Source organism: Alosa alosa, chromosome 4 (assembly GCF_017589495.1).
Source record: "Alosa alosa isolate M-15738 ecotype Scorff River chromosome 4, AALO_Geno_1.1, whole genome shotgun sequence".
Lineage (NCBI taxonomy): Eukaryota > Metazoa > Chordata > Actinopteri > Clupeiformes > Clupeidae > Alosa > Alosa alosa.
In genome coordinates this window covers 26,567,091-26,586,097 of record NC_063192.1, presented here as the reverse complement: position 1 = coordinate 26,586,097, position 19,007 = coordinate 26,567,091, and the positions used below count along the sequence as shown (strand labels likewise).

Genomic DNA, 19,007 nt, shown 5'->3' with positions numbered 1-19,007 from the left:
AGTCTCCTCCTGGGTGATTAGGGTTCCCGAATACCGGAGCGGAGAGTGGGTGGAGGAGGAAAAGGAAGGAGAAATAAATGTAGTCCAAGGTCAGGGGAACCGCGGTGAAAAGCATTAAGTCAAAGAAAACGTTGAAGTGGTCAAATGACAACACCACTGTTTGTTGTTTTCTATTAGCTACAAGCGGGCTTCTCTCTCTAGATATATGAAATTAGGCACTTTTCCTCCTCACATTTGTAGGAACCAGTAATTAGCCAAACAAAGTTGTGTTAATCCAGACCTTCCTTAATGATAGTTACAAACTGCCTTGTTGCACAGACCTTACTTTATAAAAGCATTTTATTTTAATTGGTAAAAACTTATACAGTACCTGGTTCCCCTCTTTCCACCTACTCAGAGTGGACCTCTATAAGCAGAGATCGGCCTCCAACTGCACTCCACCTGGGCTCTAGGGTGGCGGCCGCATGGGCCGAGTGCAGGCCAGCACACCCGTGGCTTCAAAGGGGCCGAAGCCTTGTCCTCAGCCTCCCTGCTTAAACACATCTGCAGAGCTTACTGTTAACAAGCACGCGAGCCCAGGGGAACACATGCAAACACACAGGCCACCAAGGAGAGCCAGGAGGGGGGGACTGAGCAGGTACACACGCACACACTGGATTTGATGTTGACACCAGCTTCCAGCCGGCACAAAAAAAGACACACCAAAAATCACAGACGCAAAATGGTACTCAAACTCAAACGCTTACACACAAAACACAACACAGGAGTGTGTGAGCATCTGTGAGTGTGTGTGTGTGTGTGTGGCAGTAAAAGTTGAGCACGTGCCTGCGTCATGTTTGGGGGTGCAAAGGGGCCATGTGAAGCCGGAGCATTTCAGGAGCCGCCTCTGGAGCAGTTATCAACAAGCTGCCCACTGCCCACCTGTCCTCTCTCTCTCTCTCTCTCTCTCTCTCACACACACACACACACAAAAAAAAACCCTCTGGCCTTAGCCCTCCAGTACACAGGAAACCCTGCGGCCCTCAAGAGCGGACTCTGACCAGAGGGAGAGAGAGCATGTGTTTGAGAGAGATTGAGAGAAACAAAGTGAGAGAGAGAAACAGAGAGAGAGAGCCTCGGCAGGGGCCAACCCTGCTAAAGACATCACCACCTCACAGATGTTGGGATGCAGGGAGCGGCACTAGAGCGGCCATCACATCGCATTAGATCCCCGTCACGGTCGCCGTTCCACCTCTTCAAGCACACACACACACGCACACACTCGTGTGTTTACGACTCCGCCAGCATGCTTATGGAACAACTGATTTCTATTAAGCACAGTGGGGGAAAAAAACTCTGGCACTGTAAAAACATTAATCTCGAGAGATCATGTTTATGACTGTCAGGACAAATTGGCTGAGTACTTCGTCAAAAGGCCAGAGAACCTCCATAGTCCTGAAGACTAAAACCAATATTTATGGCACAAGATGTCAAACCACACCATGCCGCATCCAGCACCACCACCCAAATACCATGTGCCCCCCACATGCCCCCTTTTCCCCCCAACACCCACACAAAGTATAATCACAGAGCCATGGTCAATTAGAGATAGAAGGCCGGCACTGACAAGCCATTTGTTTTCATTAAGACTGCTGCTTTGCTTGAAGGCAGTCTTCTCTGCATCTGTGTCTCAGAGTGACTTAAAGAGAAGCCGAAAGCCTGAGAAACTCGGGGAGACATGACTTATTCATTACTGAGCTCCATCTCTACACAAACACACACACATACAGTGACACAGACTCTCGTTCCCAGCCTCCCTGTCTCGACATATGACTGTGTCAGGCGGAGTGTTTTGCCTCTGAGCATCTATGGGGGGATTGAAGGGGCCCATGTTTGCTTTGGCATTCTGGGCTACTCCACGGCCTCCACAGCTTGGACCATCATGGACCCAATGGACCAAAATTCCTGACAGTGACTGACAACCCTGATTATCCTCCACCAGCCCCAGCAATCAGGACAACTAGTCAGTCTCACTGCCCCCATGTGAGGGGGCAAGGGGGAGAATAAGACTAATTAAAGACCTTACAGAAACTGTTGCTGTGAACGGTGCCAAGAATGTTGTCCGAGAGTGAGATGAATCACCTGGCCATCACAAACAATGGCGTAAGGAATGCGACTTCCTGATCAGTCTTCCAAATGCATAATACATCAGCATCTTCTACAGAACACACATAACGCCTCAAACCCTGGACCAGGCTGTGAGAACAGATGTTAAGAGGTGGCATGATATTATGTTTATTATTGATATTAATGGACACACATATATTGGGGGCAGCCGTGGCCTACTGGTTAGGCCTTCGGACTTGTAACCGGATGGTTTGCCGGTTCGATCCCCGACCAGTAGGAACAGTAGTGCCCTTGAGCAAGGCACCTAACCCCTCACTGCTCCCCGAGCGCCGCCGTTGTAGCAGGCAGTTCACTGCGTCAGGATTAGTGTGTGCTTCACCTCACTGCTCTGTTCTGTGTTCACTGAGCTGAGATGAGCATGCACATGTGTTGAGCCAGTAGCGGCTGTGCAGGATGTCCGGAGGGCTTAAAATCGTCCACACATTCAGTCAATCCGGCCTGTCCATCCCGTCCAAATGCACAGCTCTTAGTTAAAGGAAAATATGGGACAGGAGTTATCTAAACATGGCAGGAGCACAGAAAACTGATTACTGGTAGAGCAGGAGAAGGAGAGGAGAGGGAGGCAACATGAATTTATTGTCATTCAGCTGATTTACTTTCCTCTCAGTTTGGGCTTTCTCCCGTAATGGACTCTGTCATCTTCAGGCAAAACAGAGCAGAGACCAACATGGAAGCAATTAAACGGTTATTCCACCCCAACTTGTCCTGGTCCAGGCATTTTGGGCTTATATGCAGTGCTAGCTTGTGTGTGTGTGTGTGTGTATCTTTTTCCTTTTCACTCTGTGTGAGTGCATGTGTCTAAGAATGTATGTGTGATCACTATCTTTCTCCTACATGTAACTATGTCCTCTCAACAAAGAGTTGTTTGAGTCTGTGAGAGTATATATCCCTTTCCCATCCCTTTGCACTAGCATGTGCATGTGTTTGTGTGTGTATCTCTCTCTTCTCTGAGCGTATGTGTGTGTGTGTGTGTGTGTCTGTTCCCCTCCGGCTCGTGAGCCTCTATCCAGGGAGAGCCATAAATAAGGTCAGAGAGGGTCAGCTGATGCCTCCATCCTGAACGGCTAATTAAAACCACCGGTGTTGGACGGCAGGGAGCCCGGCTGGCACGCATCCGCTGCGGATGCGGACGATGACAAGACAAAAGAGGAAGCCAGGTGCAAATCCGTTGTGTTTTCAGGACCAAAGAGCATTGGATAAAAGCCTTTTATGAAAAGGCTGAATTAAACAGAATACTTCAATCTATCTGTTAATGTTAGCAGACAACCCCCCCCCCCAACCCTCTCCAGGGACCCCAGGCGACAGGACTGCGCAGCAGCATCAATGAATGTCAATGGGCATCTTCTCCTGCAGTGAAAAGGGGCTTCAGAGAAACAGAGAGGCCTTCTGCCCCAGCTGGAGACCGGCTGCAAAGTGCCATGGCAGCAGGGCAGAGACTGCATGGACAGGCAGGAAGGAGGAGAGGAGAAGTGGAGTGAAAAAGTGGCGGATGTAAGTGAGGAATGAATAGAAGGAAGCCAGCAGCCATGAGGTCCATTACCATCACTTGAGAGAGAGAGATGTTCATGAAAGAGCTCTTTTTTTCTTTTTCATGCATTCATTCCTTCCTCTCTTCTCAATCTTTCTTTCAGAACTTCAAGAATGCAATTAAGGCTAATCAGGTTATCCAGCTGGTCGAACTCCCACCCAGCTAGTGGTCTTTCACAGTCTCTTCCCACACTGAATACACTTCACACAGAGATCTGACTGTGGCTCTGAGGCCGTCAAAGCTTCTAAAAGGGACACCTCAACATAGGAAGAAAAGCCTCAAACAGCCTTTGCCCCCAAAAGCACCAGGCTTAAACAAGGGAAGCGTCTGCCACTGCCCTCTACGCCAGACAGCGGGTGCAGAGAGGTCGATCTGAATCCATGCCCCATCCCTCACCACATTCCCACAGCAAGGTCCCCCAGTGATAAATCACCCCGCAGCCAACAAAAAGGTGGACGAGCAGCAGGAAGGAGCCCACAAAAGATCAGCTGGGCCTGGAGGGTGTGTGTGTGTGTGTGTGTGTCGGGCATGGGGTGTTATACTCAGCTCACAGGGCACCCCAACCCTGGTTTCTGACACGGGAGTGTTTCTAAGCTGTGCATCAGATCTGCAAGTCCAGTCTGAAAATAAAAAGTGGAGTTCTGGAATACACCGTCAACACACACACATAATTGCATTTCCCTGGTTTTGTACCTGCACTGAACCTAATGACAATAGAGATTCTAATATAATCTTAAGAATAAATGGCAAAATATGAATGTCACTATAGAAAAGTCTGGTCACAAATTCTGGTCAAAAATCGAGGTTTGACAATATCTTTTACTCTGAATAGGAACAACCTGCCCTCTGGTGAACACTGTCTGAACTTACAGTTGTGGATAAACCTTAGTTCACCTAAACTTAAAAAGGCAGTTTGGTACAGGGGGTATTTCAAGTATGTTGTTTAGACCAGTGGTTCTCAAACTGTGGTACAGGTACCACTGGTGGTATGCAAATTCCTTCTAGTGGTACTCTAGGAGTCTCCAAGATTGTTTTTTTATAAAGATCACATAATAACTTCAACATTTTATCAAAATATAAATTCAAAAGTACTTAACCACACAATCACTGAAGTTAAATTTAAACTATTTTAGCCTATATTCATTTGTATATCAGTCAGTAGGAGCCAATAGGCCTACTAGGCTAGTTTAACTGTATGGCGCATTAGCAAATGGTTGCTAAAGCTAAACTGTGATGGCAAGCAAAAGAAAAGGAAGTAAACATGATGGATTAAAAACAATTATGCAATCATGGCTCCTACTAGTATTAGAAAGAGAAGTTTGGTGAATATGTCAAGTAGAAACTGAAGTTGGTGACAATTAGCCCAGCACAAGTGACTAGTGGATCTTCCATGGCACCTGCAAGCAACAAACGGCGCAAAACAGTGCCCTGAAGTGCCCTTGAGCAAGGCACCTAACGCCTCACTGCTCTCCGAGCGTCACTAGCAAGGCAGCTCACTGCTCCGGGTTAGTGTATGCTTCACCTCACTGTGTGTTCACTGTGTGCTCTGTGTGTTCACTAATTCACGAATAGGATAAATTCAGAGACCAAATTCCTTGTATATACAAGTATACTTGGCCTGGAAACCTGATTTACACATTTTTTTTAATGTCCTAACCGGAGGTGGTGCAACACAGAGCTCTGCAGCACGATGAGCAGAACTTTTGTCGGGGCACCCGTTTCTGTTTCCTTTTTGTCACTCACATTTTATTTTGAAAGTTATTTTGCGTTGAAATTACGCAATATAACTGCGTGTTTAACGGATTCTGTGTGGACAGCAAGCACTCAATGATACACCCGAGTGAGATACTGGCATGCAGTTAGGACAAGCTGCTACACAGTTCACTTACAGTGGGCTATCATTACACCATGCTTGGATTACCTCCGTCAGCAAAAAAAGAATACAAACAAAAACTTAAACAACAAAAAACTATTACAAGGAATGTCCAGGGAATAGCAGGGAAGATGGTTACTTTAGATTGTAGTGAGGATGGTACAGGAAAAAGGTGGCCTTGTGTTAAATTAGTATGTATAGTATATAACTGTTTACTAGAAAAGCTGTTAGAAAAACAACCGCACAATGATGAGCAGAAATCCCCTTCCCTGGTTTTGCTGATCATGGAGAGCCAAGACTGAATAAAACAAAACAAACAAACAAAAACATGACGAATTTCTCAACTTTCAAATTTGTATAAACTTTCCAACATTCCATTATGGAATAATTTGAACACTCCCGTCTGCCTCTCCAGTTTTTGATATGAGAGAGAGAATCCGATCCAGAGGCCTGGAACGGGACTCATTTTAGGGGTGTGTAAGAGAATGCTATGAGTAACTGGTGACGCTTAAGGCCCAAAGGGAGGTGAACGCAGAAACACACACAATCAAAATTTCATACACAAGCAAACTTATTCACACCCACACATAGATAAACATAAACACACACACGACAAAGACAATACAAAGACACACACATACATACACAGAGACACACACATACACACACACACACAAGCCTGTGTATACAAAGACATACACATACATACACAGAGACACATACACACAGACACACACAAACAAATAAACGCACGCACATATGCACAAGCCCGTGAATACAAACAGACACACACAGACACAGACACACACACACTTATTTACACACACGCAACCCTGTGTATACAAACAGATAAACAAATACACACAGACATACACACACACACCCACAAACAGATAAACACATGCGTGCACGCACACACACGCACACAAGCCTGTATTTACAAACAGACACACACACACACACACACATTCATCAGTCCAGAGTGACTCCCTCAGGGAGCTCCACCACCACTGGGGCGCAGTCGTCAAGGTCAGCCTCAAAGTCCCAGCGGAACTTCTTGGTCAGATGAACTTTGAACTTCTCTGCCCTCTTCCGAAGTGTGCTGTCCATCCCAGGCCCAGTGGCAAACTGGAAACAGTCCTAAAGAATGGCAAGAGAGAGAGAGGGGGGGAGGTTGCCAGGGTTTAGACACACTGATAATGAAAACAGGAAAATAATAAACCATTTGCCCAGTAAATGAGCTCATGCATTTTTATCATCAAAGTCATACTGAGACATGGTTGTGGTCCATTGAAACAACACAAGGGACATCACATTACAAGATAACTGTTTGTGGTTTGTGTCAATATTCTTTTGCAGACATGGCCCTCTAGTGGCCATTGTGGAAACTGACCACACTAACATGGAGGCACCTGCAGTGACATGCAATTTGCCAGCTGCGATAACAACATGGACCACTAATACATCAACGTTCCTTTTTTTTTGTCTCCAACACTAAGCTTCTATTGTCTTCTATATCTGATATCTGTGTTTTCCAGCATCTTTCAAATCATTCCACTGTATGTTGATTTTAATGGTGATATACCAGAAGTAAATCAGAACTTTACCAGTATAAGTATAAGTATATATACTCTTTTGATCCCGTGAGGGAAATTTGGTCTCTGCATTTATCCCAATCTGTGAATTAGTGAAACACACTCAGCACACAGTGAACACACAGTGAGATGAAGCACACACTAATCCCGGCGCAGTGAGCTGCCTGCTACAACAGCGGCGCTCGGGGAGCAGTGAGGGGTTAGGTGCCTTGCTCAAGGGCACTTCAGTCATTCCTACTGGTCGGGGTTTGAACCCTCTGGTTACAAGTCCGAAGCGCTAACCAGTAGGCCACGGCTGCCCCATAAGTAACTGACTCAATCAAATGTGTGCAGATGAGATTGGTGTACCTGCAGGGTGGTCGTGAGGAAGTTATTCTGGGAGACAATGTCCACAAAGAAGTCTGGAGGGATCTCTCCAAGCTGGTGGTACAGCACGCTGATGAGACCCAGGAACAGCTCCTTGTGCGTGCGCATGGCCTCCTCGGAGTGGCACAGCACTGACAGCAAACTCTTCCAGTGCTCGAAAGCGCCATACACGTTCCCAAGGAGGAAGCACGCGAAAACAAACTGCAGCTCGCCTGAAGAAGATGTGACGCCCTGGCTTTGCCATGCCATGAAGCGTTATGCCTCTTCCTCCCTCTGCCTGTATGGTGCTCTTGAGCACTAGGCATGTTGCTGTACATGTCATATTGCATTTTGACCTGCAGGAGGAGCTGGAGAGGTCCGGTGGCTAATGAGGGGCATGGCTCTGTGTTAATGGCCATTGGAATAAAACCGGTGTCCTGAGGTCTCACTTGCGCTCTCGGTTCTGCTCTGGCCTGACGCTGTGGAGGGCTGGCTGCAGCGATTCCCGATTGCCTTTTCTTTATGCACTACACATACACTTTGCTGACGTGCATGACACTTTATTTTATCTTTGGTTGCTTCTCACTTACTGACTTATTTAGTAAATATTTGTAAATAAATTAAGACTATTATTTAAAAGTTGCCCGACGGTGTCAGTTTTCCCTATGTCCATTCCCTTTGAGCCAAGGTGTTTGTGACACAGAGCACAGTGGAAGAGAGATGAAGTGATTAACAAGATCATCGCGGCATGGTCAAACCAAATAAATGAAGTTAGCAGCTGCTGAAAACCTCCAGCAAAGGGCCACTGTTCCTTCAGTGCTCTTTGAACACAGAAAATCAATGATAGATATGCCCAGGGAAGGTTCCTGTGTCTCTATAGTCATTCTAAGCAGGACAATGTCAGGACTGACTGCAGTGTAGAGGAGAGACCAAAACTCATGTCGCTCACTTTTACATCATCCATCTTAGAGATTGCTTTCAAAAAGTTTAAAGATTAGTTTAAGCACTGTAAAACCATACCATTTAATGGTGCTTTAAGCGATGCTGGGTAGATTCACTTCTGTTGACTTTAAAACAAAACAGAGAGCTAGCTTGCTACTTCCTCCCCCTCCCTCCCGTGCTGCTCCCGTGCAATTGAAACTCTCCTAAACGCGCATCTCGTCTGTGATTTGCTGGAACAGTTTATTATGTTTTTATGGGCTAGGTTTGCCCAGGTTGTTTTTGTTGCCGTTTTTGAAGCCTGGGCTGTCCACAGAGATCACGTTTTTTTTACAGTGTATTCAGGACACAGGTTGGTTAGGTGATGTTTGCAGTAAGTGACATGAAATGTTTTAGCGTAAAAAACGCACCTTTAAGTTGTGCCAATTTCTTAGCAAGAAAACAGCAGAGTACTGTAGATGACATACAAGAGTCTTGTTTAAAATAGAGATAGATAGATAACTAGATAGCTAGATACTTTATTCATCCCGAGGGAAATGTTATTCATCCCGACGGCATCCAGTAGCTTATACAACCTTAACACAACATACACTATATATCTCAAATACATAAAAATCACTCACAGAAATATAAAATACAGAGCATGTGAAGTGATTACCAAGGTCTGGTATGGACTGACCCATTGTGATAAGGTGCTATGGTAGAATGTGTGCAATGATGGTAGTGCAAAGGTGAACAGTGCACGGATCAAACAGTGGCAATAACTCTCCTGAACGCACATCTCATTGGTTATTGGTTGGAACACATTTTGCCTTTGAGTGGTTGGCAACACTCGTTGTTAGCAATTGTTTTTGTGTGCAGATCTCAGAGCCTAGGCTGCCTAAAGAGACACGTTTTTTGACGGCCTGCTTATGGGGCGGGCAGCTAGCGGATCGTTACGAAAGATTAGATGAATGTGATCATTTATGTTTGGGCCCGCAATCGCTGATACAACCTTTAACTATGACAACACACAGAGGGTGACAAAAAGTAAGCAGACATCCGCCTGGGGGGTATTCCATCAACCTCGCTAAGGCGGCGCTTAACAGAAATAGCCTGGCTTTAACTAGCGTAGACTTTCACTTGGGGCTGAAGCCGTTCCATTAACTCAAGTTAGCGGCATCTTGGCCTTGTTTATTCAAGCGAGGTTTAGTTCAGCTTCATCTCTACTCGTGCACGAGGTAGAAAAGTAGACCAAAACAGAAGATTGACGAAAAGACGATATATGTCGTAAAATTAAAGAAGCCCTATGCAGGTCTGATTATTCCTTCGCTGTTTCTGGGTTTTCGCCTGATTTGGGCTCGCATTTTTCACGACATAGCTCCCCCTGCAGCTTCGGTAGCAAGTGACTGCTACGCTAAACCCCCACTAACTAGCGAACTAGCCATCAATAAACCAAGATAAACACATAGGGCTCACAATGAAACGGTCGAGCAAACACATTGTTCAAGAGACTATCAAATCACATTACAAAAACGAAGTTCACCCAAGGGTAGGCTACTTACAATTTCAACAGCAACAAAGCCAAGTCGGAGTCCGTTTTGCAGTCTTCTTAGAAACTACAATCTGACTACATTTTCGAGTATTTCCGCCGAGTTACATCCGGATGTGTTCGGACTGCGACCAGAAAGTTGCATATTCGTTTTTTCCGCGGAGAAGCACTAGGGGGAGACGAAGCACCCACCAAACGACCCAAAAAGTGTTGTAGAACCATCAGAATGACTCTCAACCTGCATAATTAAGGTATTTTTTGCTAAAATTGTTGCATAGGGCCTCTTTAAGACAATACTAGACGATTTCTGTTCGATTTGGCAAGTGCCATCTACAGGATTTTCATCGAAAGTCATCAAATTTAACATCGAGCGGCAGTCCTCTGGCTAGTTATTGTTAAAGCCTCATCGGCGCATGCGCCGTAGCCTGTCTCTGCCCCCGTTCATTCTGTTTGTGTCTCAGTGCGATTGCGGTACTTGCCTGCTCCGCAGTAAAGTTATCTTCAACTACTTATACACTCTCGGTTGTAAGTTATTCCTAACTACTGGCGTGGTGACAGCGCAAATTCACCGAATCCTGCCTCACAGATTAAGCATCTCCAACTCTGACGAACAAGTCATCAACCGAGAAGGTAGTTTGAGATCCAGTCTCCATCTGCGTGATGGCGACTAACAACCGCGCACCTAAACAGTGGTGCTTATCCAAACAAGAAACTTACGTTACACACTCTCTTTGGACCCATTGTTTGCTCCATTTCTTGTCGAGGGGGCGACGTGGGCTAAGAAGAGTAGAACTGCCGTTCTCAGAGGATTCCGAAACGATGGTGAGCCAATTCCTGAAGCTCGCAGGCGAACTGCCCAACAGAAAGTGAGCCATTTAGAACTGATGCTAGGCCAGATTGCTAACTATTGCCCTGTGATTTCACGTAACACCATCGTCCGAAATTCCACATCGATAGATAGTATCTGGCAAGCCATTGGACTACATTACAGTTTTCAGACAACTGGCGCTCAGCTCATTGATTTTGTGGACATTCACTTAGAAATTGATGAGCGACCTCAAGATTTATATCAGCGCCTTATGGCATTTACAAAGCTTGTGTATTAACGCACCATGGCGAAACTCTAGCTGAGGATGAAGAGCTGTCCCCACCCCCTGGAGAACTTTATAGTTATGACATGGCTACGCTTAATTCATACTGACTTACCCAAACTCATCAAACAACGCTACGCCACTGAATTACGCACACGTACTGTACATTGGCATCTATCAAACCGGAGATTTCCCAAGCTCTTGACTCTCTCCTTAGTGAAATTCGCACGGCTGATGATGCCAAAATCATGCGTGCGGCTGCCTCTAACCGTACATACAGTAGCTCATTGCCACGCAAGCCCACATTCAGTGCGTCTCCTAGAGTGCCGCTGAGAATGACCCCCCATGAGTAATCGTGCCCTCTCTGCAAACAAGCAGGCCGCCAGAGCAACACACACTTCCTCAGCACGTGCAAGTACTTGCCCGAACAGGACCGTAAATTCATGTTGAAGGCAAGACAGATTGTCTCTGTGCTTGACGAAGATCCTGACGACACAGTCGCGTACCATGAGTACCCTGATGAGCCACTTCCTCAGGAGTGCCCTGAACCGACACAGCCCCACACTGCTCGCGCTGTACAAGTTCGGCAATCTCCATACATCGACACCTTTTACAAACACCCCCATGCACGCATTATTCTTGACACTGGTGCTACGTGCAACATGATAAGACTGTCAGCGGCTCGCCGCCTTGATGTTCACGTGACCCCGAGCTCCCAGTCAGCTCACCAGGCCAACGGTTCCTCTCCCATGAAGATGGTAGGAGAGACCCGCTTCACGTTCGGTCGTGACACAAATAAATTTCACTTTGACGGCCTTGTAGTTGAAAACTTAGATGTGGATATACAGGCACCCCCTTTATGTCCTCAAATGACATTTCTGTGCGTCCTGCTAAAAGACTGGTCACCTTAGCCAATGGGACAGCATTCCCCTTACGGCTCCACTGACACCCAACTCACCAGGAACGCTGTCCGCCGCACCATACTGTTGCGTGCCCCTCCCACATCAACCACCATTTGGCCGGGTGAATTCGTAGAGATATGCCTCCCACCTGATGCTCCTTCCAATTCGGCATATGTCATGGAACCCCGCCTGGATTCACACAGTGTGCGCAAGTGTGAGATGTCACATGCCTGGCCTCACCCAGTGATATCCAGCGTTGCAGAGAGGGTCCGCATCCCAAACCTCTCGAGTGTGCCTCATGTCTTGATGCGCCACCAGCACTTTTGCCAAGTGGACAGACCTCTCACCACCATCCACACCACACCCAACACCAGACTCCACCATCAAGCCTATAGTCAGACACCTCCCAGTTCTGACTACAGGTGTTAAACACTCCCGGGGCATCCAAGTGGATCCAGACAACCTACTCCCTCCCGGCTTTAAAGATAGGTTTCATACTTTGCTGGACGAATATGATGAGGTTTTCAACCCTGCTATCTCTGGCTACAATGGCATGGTAGGCCCATTCGAATCCAAAGTGAACATGGGTCCAGTTGAGCCACCTCAACGCAAAGGCCACTTACCCTTGTATGGCAGAGACAAACTTACCGAGTTGCAACAGAAATTCGATGAGCTGGAGAGTCTGGGGGTCTTCCGACGCCCAGAAGATGTAGGTGTGTCAGCGGAATATCTCAACCCGTCCTTCCTAGTCAGAAAACAGAGTGCCGGGTATCGTCTGGTGACTGCTTTTGCTGATGTTGGCTGATATTCAAAACCCCAGCCATCTTTAATGCCTGATGTGGACCACACCATACGTCAAATTGCTCAGTGGAGACACCTGATTAGCAACTGATTTAACAAACGCCTTCTACCAAATACCACTATCACACGAATCCATGAAATACTGTGGCGTTGTCACTCCCTTTCGAGGAGTCCGTGTCTATGCACGCTCGGCTATGGGCATGCCTGGATCAGAGACGGCTCTTGAAGAACTCGTGCCGTGTGCTGGGTGATCTACTTCAAGCAGGTGTGGTGGCAAAGCTCGCTGATGATTTGTATTGTGGCAGCGACTCCCCAGAGGAGCTGGTGAATAACTGGTCCTCAGTCCTACATGCTCTGAGACGCTGCAACCTGCGCCTGTCGGCATCAAAGACTGTCATTAACCTCCACTCCACAAACGTACTGGGGTGGGTGTGGTCCCAGGGTAAGCTTCAACCAAGCCCCCATCGAGTGTCCACACTAGCTGCTTGTGAGCCTCCGAAGACAGTAGGAGGCATGAAGTCTGTCATTGGAGCAGTTAAGGTAATGGGCCGTGTGATCCAACACTGCTGGACGATGCCATCGCAGGGAAGACGTCACAGCAGTACATTACGTGGACTGAAGAAGTACACTGTGCCTTCAATAAAGTGAAGGAGTACCTCTCCTCCAGCCGCTCAGTCACTCTGCCACGTCCAGACGATCAGCTAAGGATTGTGTCTGATGGCGCCATTAGGAAACCTGGCATAGCCGCTACCCTGTACATAATGCGGAGCAAAAAACTTGCCCTTGCTGGCTTTTTCAGCGCTAAGTTACGTAACCATCAGTTAACGTAGCTGCCCTGTGAGGTGAAGGCTCTTGCCATTGCTGCGGCTGTCAAACACTTTGGCCTCTACTAGGTCCCTACAGTCCGAATGCCCTGATCTGCGTCGCACCCATGCTCATCTCACTCAAGGGACACGACCGTCTAAGAAAATTACCAACATCAAAGACATCAAAAGATACCTTAACATAGCGTCCATAGTCAGTGATGGCGTGCTCATCGTGAAACGTGATGAGCCTCTCTCCCCATCAAGGGAGTGCATAATTGTCCCTAGACAGGTCCTGGACGGCCTGGTGACTGCTTTACACTTACAGCTTAGTCATCCAACAGCGAATCAGCTCAGAAAGACAGTAGGGAGATACTTTTTTGCCCTTGACCTTGACAAGTTCGTCCAGCCGGGTTACTGATGGCTGTCATTCCTGTCATGACCCCCCGTCCACTCCCCCAGGTCACTGTAGAACAGTCATCATCTGATCCTCCAGCTGCTGTTGGCATCACCTTTGCCGCTGACATCATGAAACGAGCACGCCAATTAGTGCTAGTGGCACGTGAGTGTGTGACATCCTTTACAGTGGCCATGCTCGTGGAAGATGAGGGTAGCCAGACACTGCGGGATGGACTCATCAGGCTATGTGTGGAATTACGCCCCCTAGATGGTCCATTTGCTGTGATCCGGACGGATCCAGCCCCTGCCTTTAAGGCCTTGGTCATTGACTTGCTCCTTGCCCAGCACAGAATTTCACTAGAGCTGGGGCGAGCAAAGAACCCTGTCGCAGAGAAGGCGGTGCAGGAGCTAGAGGAGGAATTGCTCCCATATCAGCGAGACTCTTGGCCATAGCGACTGCTTGCTTAAACTCCAGACTCCGTTCATGTGGCATGTCTGCTCGGGAAATGTGGACACAGAGAGACCAGTTCACCTGCACTCAGCTGCCCCTAGCTGATGAGCTTATACGCCGACAACACGATGTGCAGAGCAAGAATCATGCATACAGTGAGAAATCTAAGGCCCCTCATGGGAGGATCTTGGTTCCCTCTTCAGTCGAGGTTGGCAATCTTGTCTAACTACACACAGACCGCAACAAAGCATGCAGCCGCGACCGTTATCTCGTCATTTCAGTCAAGGGTCTCTGGTGTGGTCTGCGCAAGTTCACAGGATCACAACTTAGAGACTTCACCTATCAAGTCAAGTCAACGGACTGTTACAAAGTCCCTGTCACCTGCCCTGATGCCTATCGATGGCGCTTCTGACAACGACAGGCCTAGGTTCCCTGACTACGCCCCAGGTGGAACCCCCCTTGCCACCTGCTATTTCCCCTGAAATAGCATTGGTGCCCACCCCTGTGAGCCCCGTTGGGCCCTGCCTTGTGCCGGTGTGTCAACCGACTGACTCCACTGCCCCATCGTATGATTTGCCGTGGGCCCCGGGGACGTCATGTGCTGACCCTGGCAAGTGCGCCCTCCCCCCCAGGCGTTGCACCAGGCCGCGCCGCCTGCCATCTCATCTCAGTGACTATGTCGTGGACCTGTGATGGACTCGTTGCATATCCTTTTTCAAAATGTCTTATGACGCTATACTGTGTGTATGTGTGCCTTGAGCGTGAGACACACACATTTCAATGACTTCACACGCTCACACGCCACACATGGCATTTCTTACTCCGAGAAATTATAACTTGCCCGCACAGAAATTTCTAAGGGCTATATTTTACAAACGTGTCACACAACGTCTGTGCGCTCATTCAGCTCAGAGAGCTGCTGTTCAGTTACTAACCTATCGGTAAATCAGAAAATAGGATTCTCAACCAATCAGGAAATAGTTTTGTTTTGATGTGGGTCCGCGAACGTGGAGACTGCTGGTCCGCGAATCGTGGAGTGAAATTAGGCCCGGTGCCCGTCTGATAATTTGCTGTGCAGTTGATCAAGATACCGCTGACCGACAAAAAAAAAAAAAACAAACGTTCTGCTATCGATGTCATTAAACATGGAGCCATACAATAAAGTGGTGGTATGAGCGCTCATTCAATGCAGGCGCCTCATGAGAGAAACTGAAACTAATCGATAACGTTGGTATCAAAGCTCCGCTTCAACCTGTTGAATGCTATTTAATTGTTTAACGACACTTAATAGAACAACGTTGATTTGTGGAACTTCCATAGAAACAGAGCAGAGACTGTATAATACACTGTATAGCACTGAGTATTGTATAGTCAAATTTGAATATAACATGGCCAAAAGCTATTGTAGCCTTCTTTGTATCTGTTAAAGATCAACAGCTCAGTGATTTACGCCTATCTGCTCGCCAAAAAAGCTGGTATTGTGTTTCCTGAATCCTTACATTCAGGCATTCAAATTAAACTTCATTAAAAAAAACATGTATTTTTTTTCTCCATTTTCTACCAATGTATGATGCTTGCATGAGGGAAACATCCCAAAACAATAGCACCTATATAATTGTTGCTGTTTTGAGAAGTATTTCTTTTCTTATGCAAGCATCATGCAACCATGCAAAAGCAATGAAACTAATTATATCTTACATTAGTAAAGCAGTCCTCTGATGTGAATGTCACAAAGCATTTAAGTGAAAGTAATTGATGATAATGATAATGATTTGATTTGGAGAGAGTGGGGTTGGGTACGTGTAGATGAGCCCTATGACCCCAAAGTCTGCCATGACTGGGCCTCAGGTTAAAGAAGTTTGAGAAAGGCTGGTTTACATAACCTGCATCAGATTGAGGTTTGCAGTGATGCACCTGAAGGCACGGGTTGAGGACCCAGTCAGTTACGTCACAATATGCACATTTGTTTAAATTCATACCTACGTAATCACCAAGACCAAAATTGTACTTTTTTTTTACTTTGAATCTTGAAAAATAAATATTGACCTACCTACCGCCCACCCATTTTTTTTTTTTTTTTGGCTGTTACTGCAAACAAGAATATTTTTAAGGATGGCCTCATGACTGTGAAAATGGCTGACATTGAACCACAGTGCTTTAAATGGGAGCCCCCAGTATCAGTCATCAAGGCATCAAAATCTGCCACAAACACTTACAACACACAACATCACTCATAAACACATACACACACACACACACGGACAGAACCACCACTGTTCAAGAGACCATTTTGGGGCTAAATGTGCTTTTTCTCATTGGGTTGTTTTCTGTTTGTTTAGAGCAGAATGAGCCACTGCAGTTCAAAGGGCCCATTTGGGTGAAATTATTATTATAATTTATGTTATTATAATTTATTATTATTTACTATAGGGTTCTAGAATAAATAAAACAGTGTGTTTGAAATAATGGAATTTGTGCTCTCTCATGAAGCTGGGTCGATGGGACATGGGGAGGGTTGGTTTGTTGATCGGGGGGAGGGGGCGTGGCGCCACAAGTAATTCAAGCAGACGTAGGACTTTCATGTACTTCGATCAGGGGGGAGGGGGCGTGGCACTGTGCCAAAGTCTCACTCCTTGCAAACTTCAAAACTTGAGAGCCCTGGTGATGTTGTTCTATTCTTAATGTATTCACATGTGTGGAGTTGTAAATCAGCGTATGTGTAGTTTACCTAGATGGGTGGTCTATTTGGATATTTGTTCGACATGGGTTCAGCATTTGGTCTCTGCTGTTATGATGTATCACACCGATGTCTCCCACTGGTTCGGCGAGGGTGTGGGGGAGAAAGGTGGTCACGCCAGTCCTCTGGCTAGTTATTGTTAAAGCCTCATCGGCGCATGCACTGTAGCCTGTCTCTGCCCCCGTTTATTCTGTTTGTGTCTCAGTGCGATTGTCGTACTTGCCTGCTCCGGAGTAAAGTTATCTTCAACTACTTATACACTCTCGGTTGTGAGTTATTCCTAACTACTGGCGGAGAGAAAAAAAATGATAGTTGCCTACAGAAATTGGAGAATAATGAAAGCATACATTTAAAACAACAATGCTAATGGTTTGAAATCAATTGCGAGTTTGATTGGCTTCACTCTTGAACACATAGACTATACAGTCTATGCTTGAACAAAACGAGTGAATGAATAAATAGTATAAACTCAAAAACAACTTTGGCATATTCAAAACTGTAATACTCTCATAACATTAGTCCTGCATTCTGGCCTGTGTGTTGTCCTGTTGTTACCCCTTGCCCTTCCAGAGAAACAGATGTATTCAAATCATCGTTTTGCTTGCTTAAATGCTTAACTCAGAGTGATGTTAACCTACAGTAGGCCTATTTAAGTTAACGACGTGGTTGTCGCGGAGAGCACGATTCATTGGCGCTTGCAGTGTTCGTCAGTAGGCTATGTCTATGTGCGCACCTGCCAGGCTAAGAGCCAAAGAAATCCCCTGTATATTCACTCCAAGTTGGCCTACCATAACTTACCAACTCTACACTGTAGACCATAAACTGGCTATTTATATGACCAATGTATTTGTTCAACTGTATGAAGCAGAATTCACGCACTACTTGGAACGTAACACATTTTTTGTTGGCAGGAGAGAGAATGACAGCGATTAACAAATTGCACTTGTTGCTGGTTACCAATAAATAGGGCCTACTATATATTTTTTTTGCAAACAACAAAAACAGAAAGGATGGAGACAGCAAAGCTAGAGATGGGCAGAACAAGGTCAATTGGTAGAAATGCTTGTCAAAACGTTAGGAGCTGGATGTGTGGATGAATGAAGCACAAGTATGCTTTATAAGCATGCACACTGTTTAAAGTTATTAGCTAGGCTACACGGTAAACTAAGTAAACCAAAGTTAAATTTAGCTTTTTTAGGGCTGGATAAAGTTGACCAAATGGATATAGGCTGTTAGGCGTGAATAAAGTAGGCTACTTTGTTGCTCAAACCCTTCCAACGTGGGGACGGATGTTGACATTTTCACCACTGCACAAAGTCCTCCACCAGGCTCCTGTACTCCTCCTCTTGCTCGTCCCTGATACACCCCACAATTGCAGTATCATCAGAAAACTTCTGCATGTGGCATGACTCGGTGTTGTAGCAGAAGTCAGATGTGTACAGGGTGAACAGGACTGGAGAGAGCACAGTTCCCTGTGGTGCTCCGGTGCTGCTGATCACAGTGTCAGAGAGGCAGTTCTTCAGTCTGACGAACTGTGGTCGCTCGGTCAGGTAATCTGTAATCCAGGTTACCAGGTAAGCGTCCACACCCATCTGCAAGAGCTTGTCTCCCAGTCTGAGGGGTTGGATGGTGTTAAAAGCACTTGAGAAATCAAAGAACATGATTCTCACAGCACTTTTCCCCTTGTCTAGGTGAGAATGTGTCCTGTGTAAAAGATAAGTGATGGCATCGTCCACACCCACTTTCTCCTGGTAGTAGTATTACTGTCACTGAACAGCCTACCAAATGTGCATGACCCTTTATCAACTGCAGACATATGTCTTTCATTAAAGAGTATAACTAAAAA

General features: G+C 46.3%; 1 long non-coding RNA gene across 1 annotated transcript; it reads left to right on the top strand.

The window, feature by feature from the left end:
• Positions 1–2,439: 2,439 nt before the first annotated feature.
• Positions 2,440–4,397, top strand: LOC125293839. The gene is made up of 3 exons (XR_007193442.1): positions 2,440–3,323; positions 3,456–3,657; positions 3,798–4,397. It is a non-coding gene; the product is annotated as an uncharacterized LOC125293839 (long non-coding RNA).
• Positions 4,398–19,007: the final 14,610 nt, after the last annotated feature.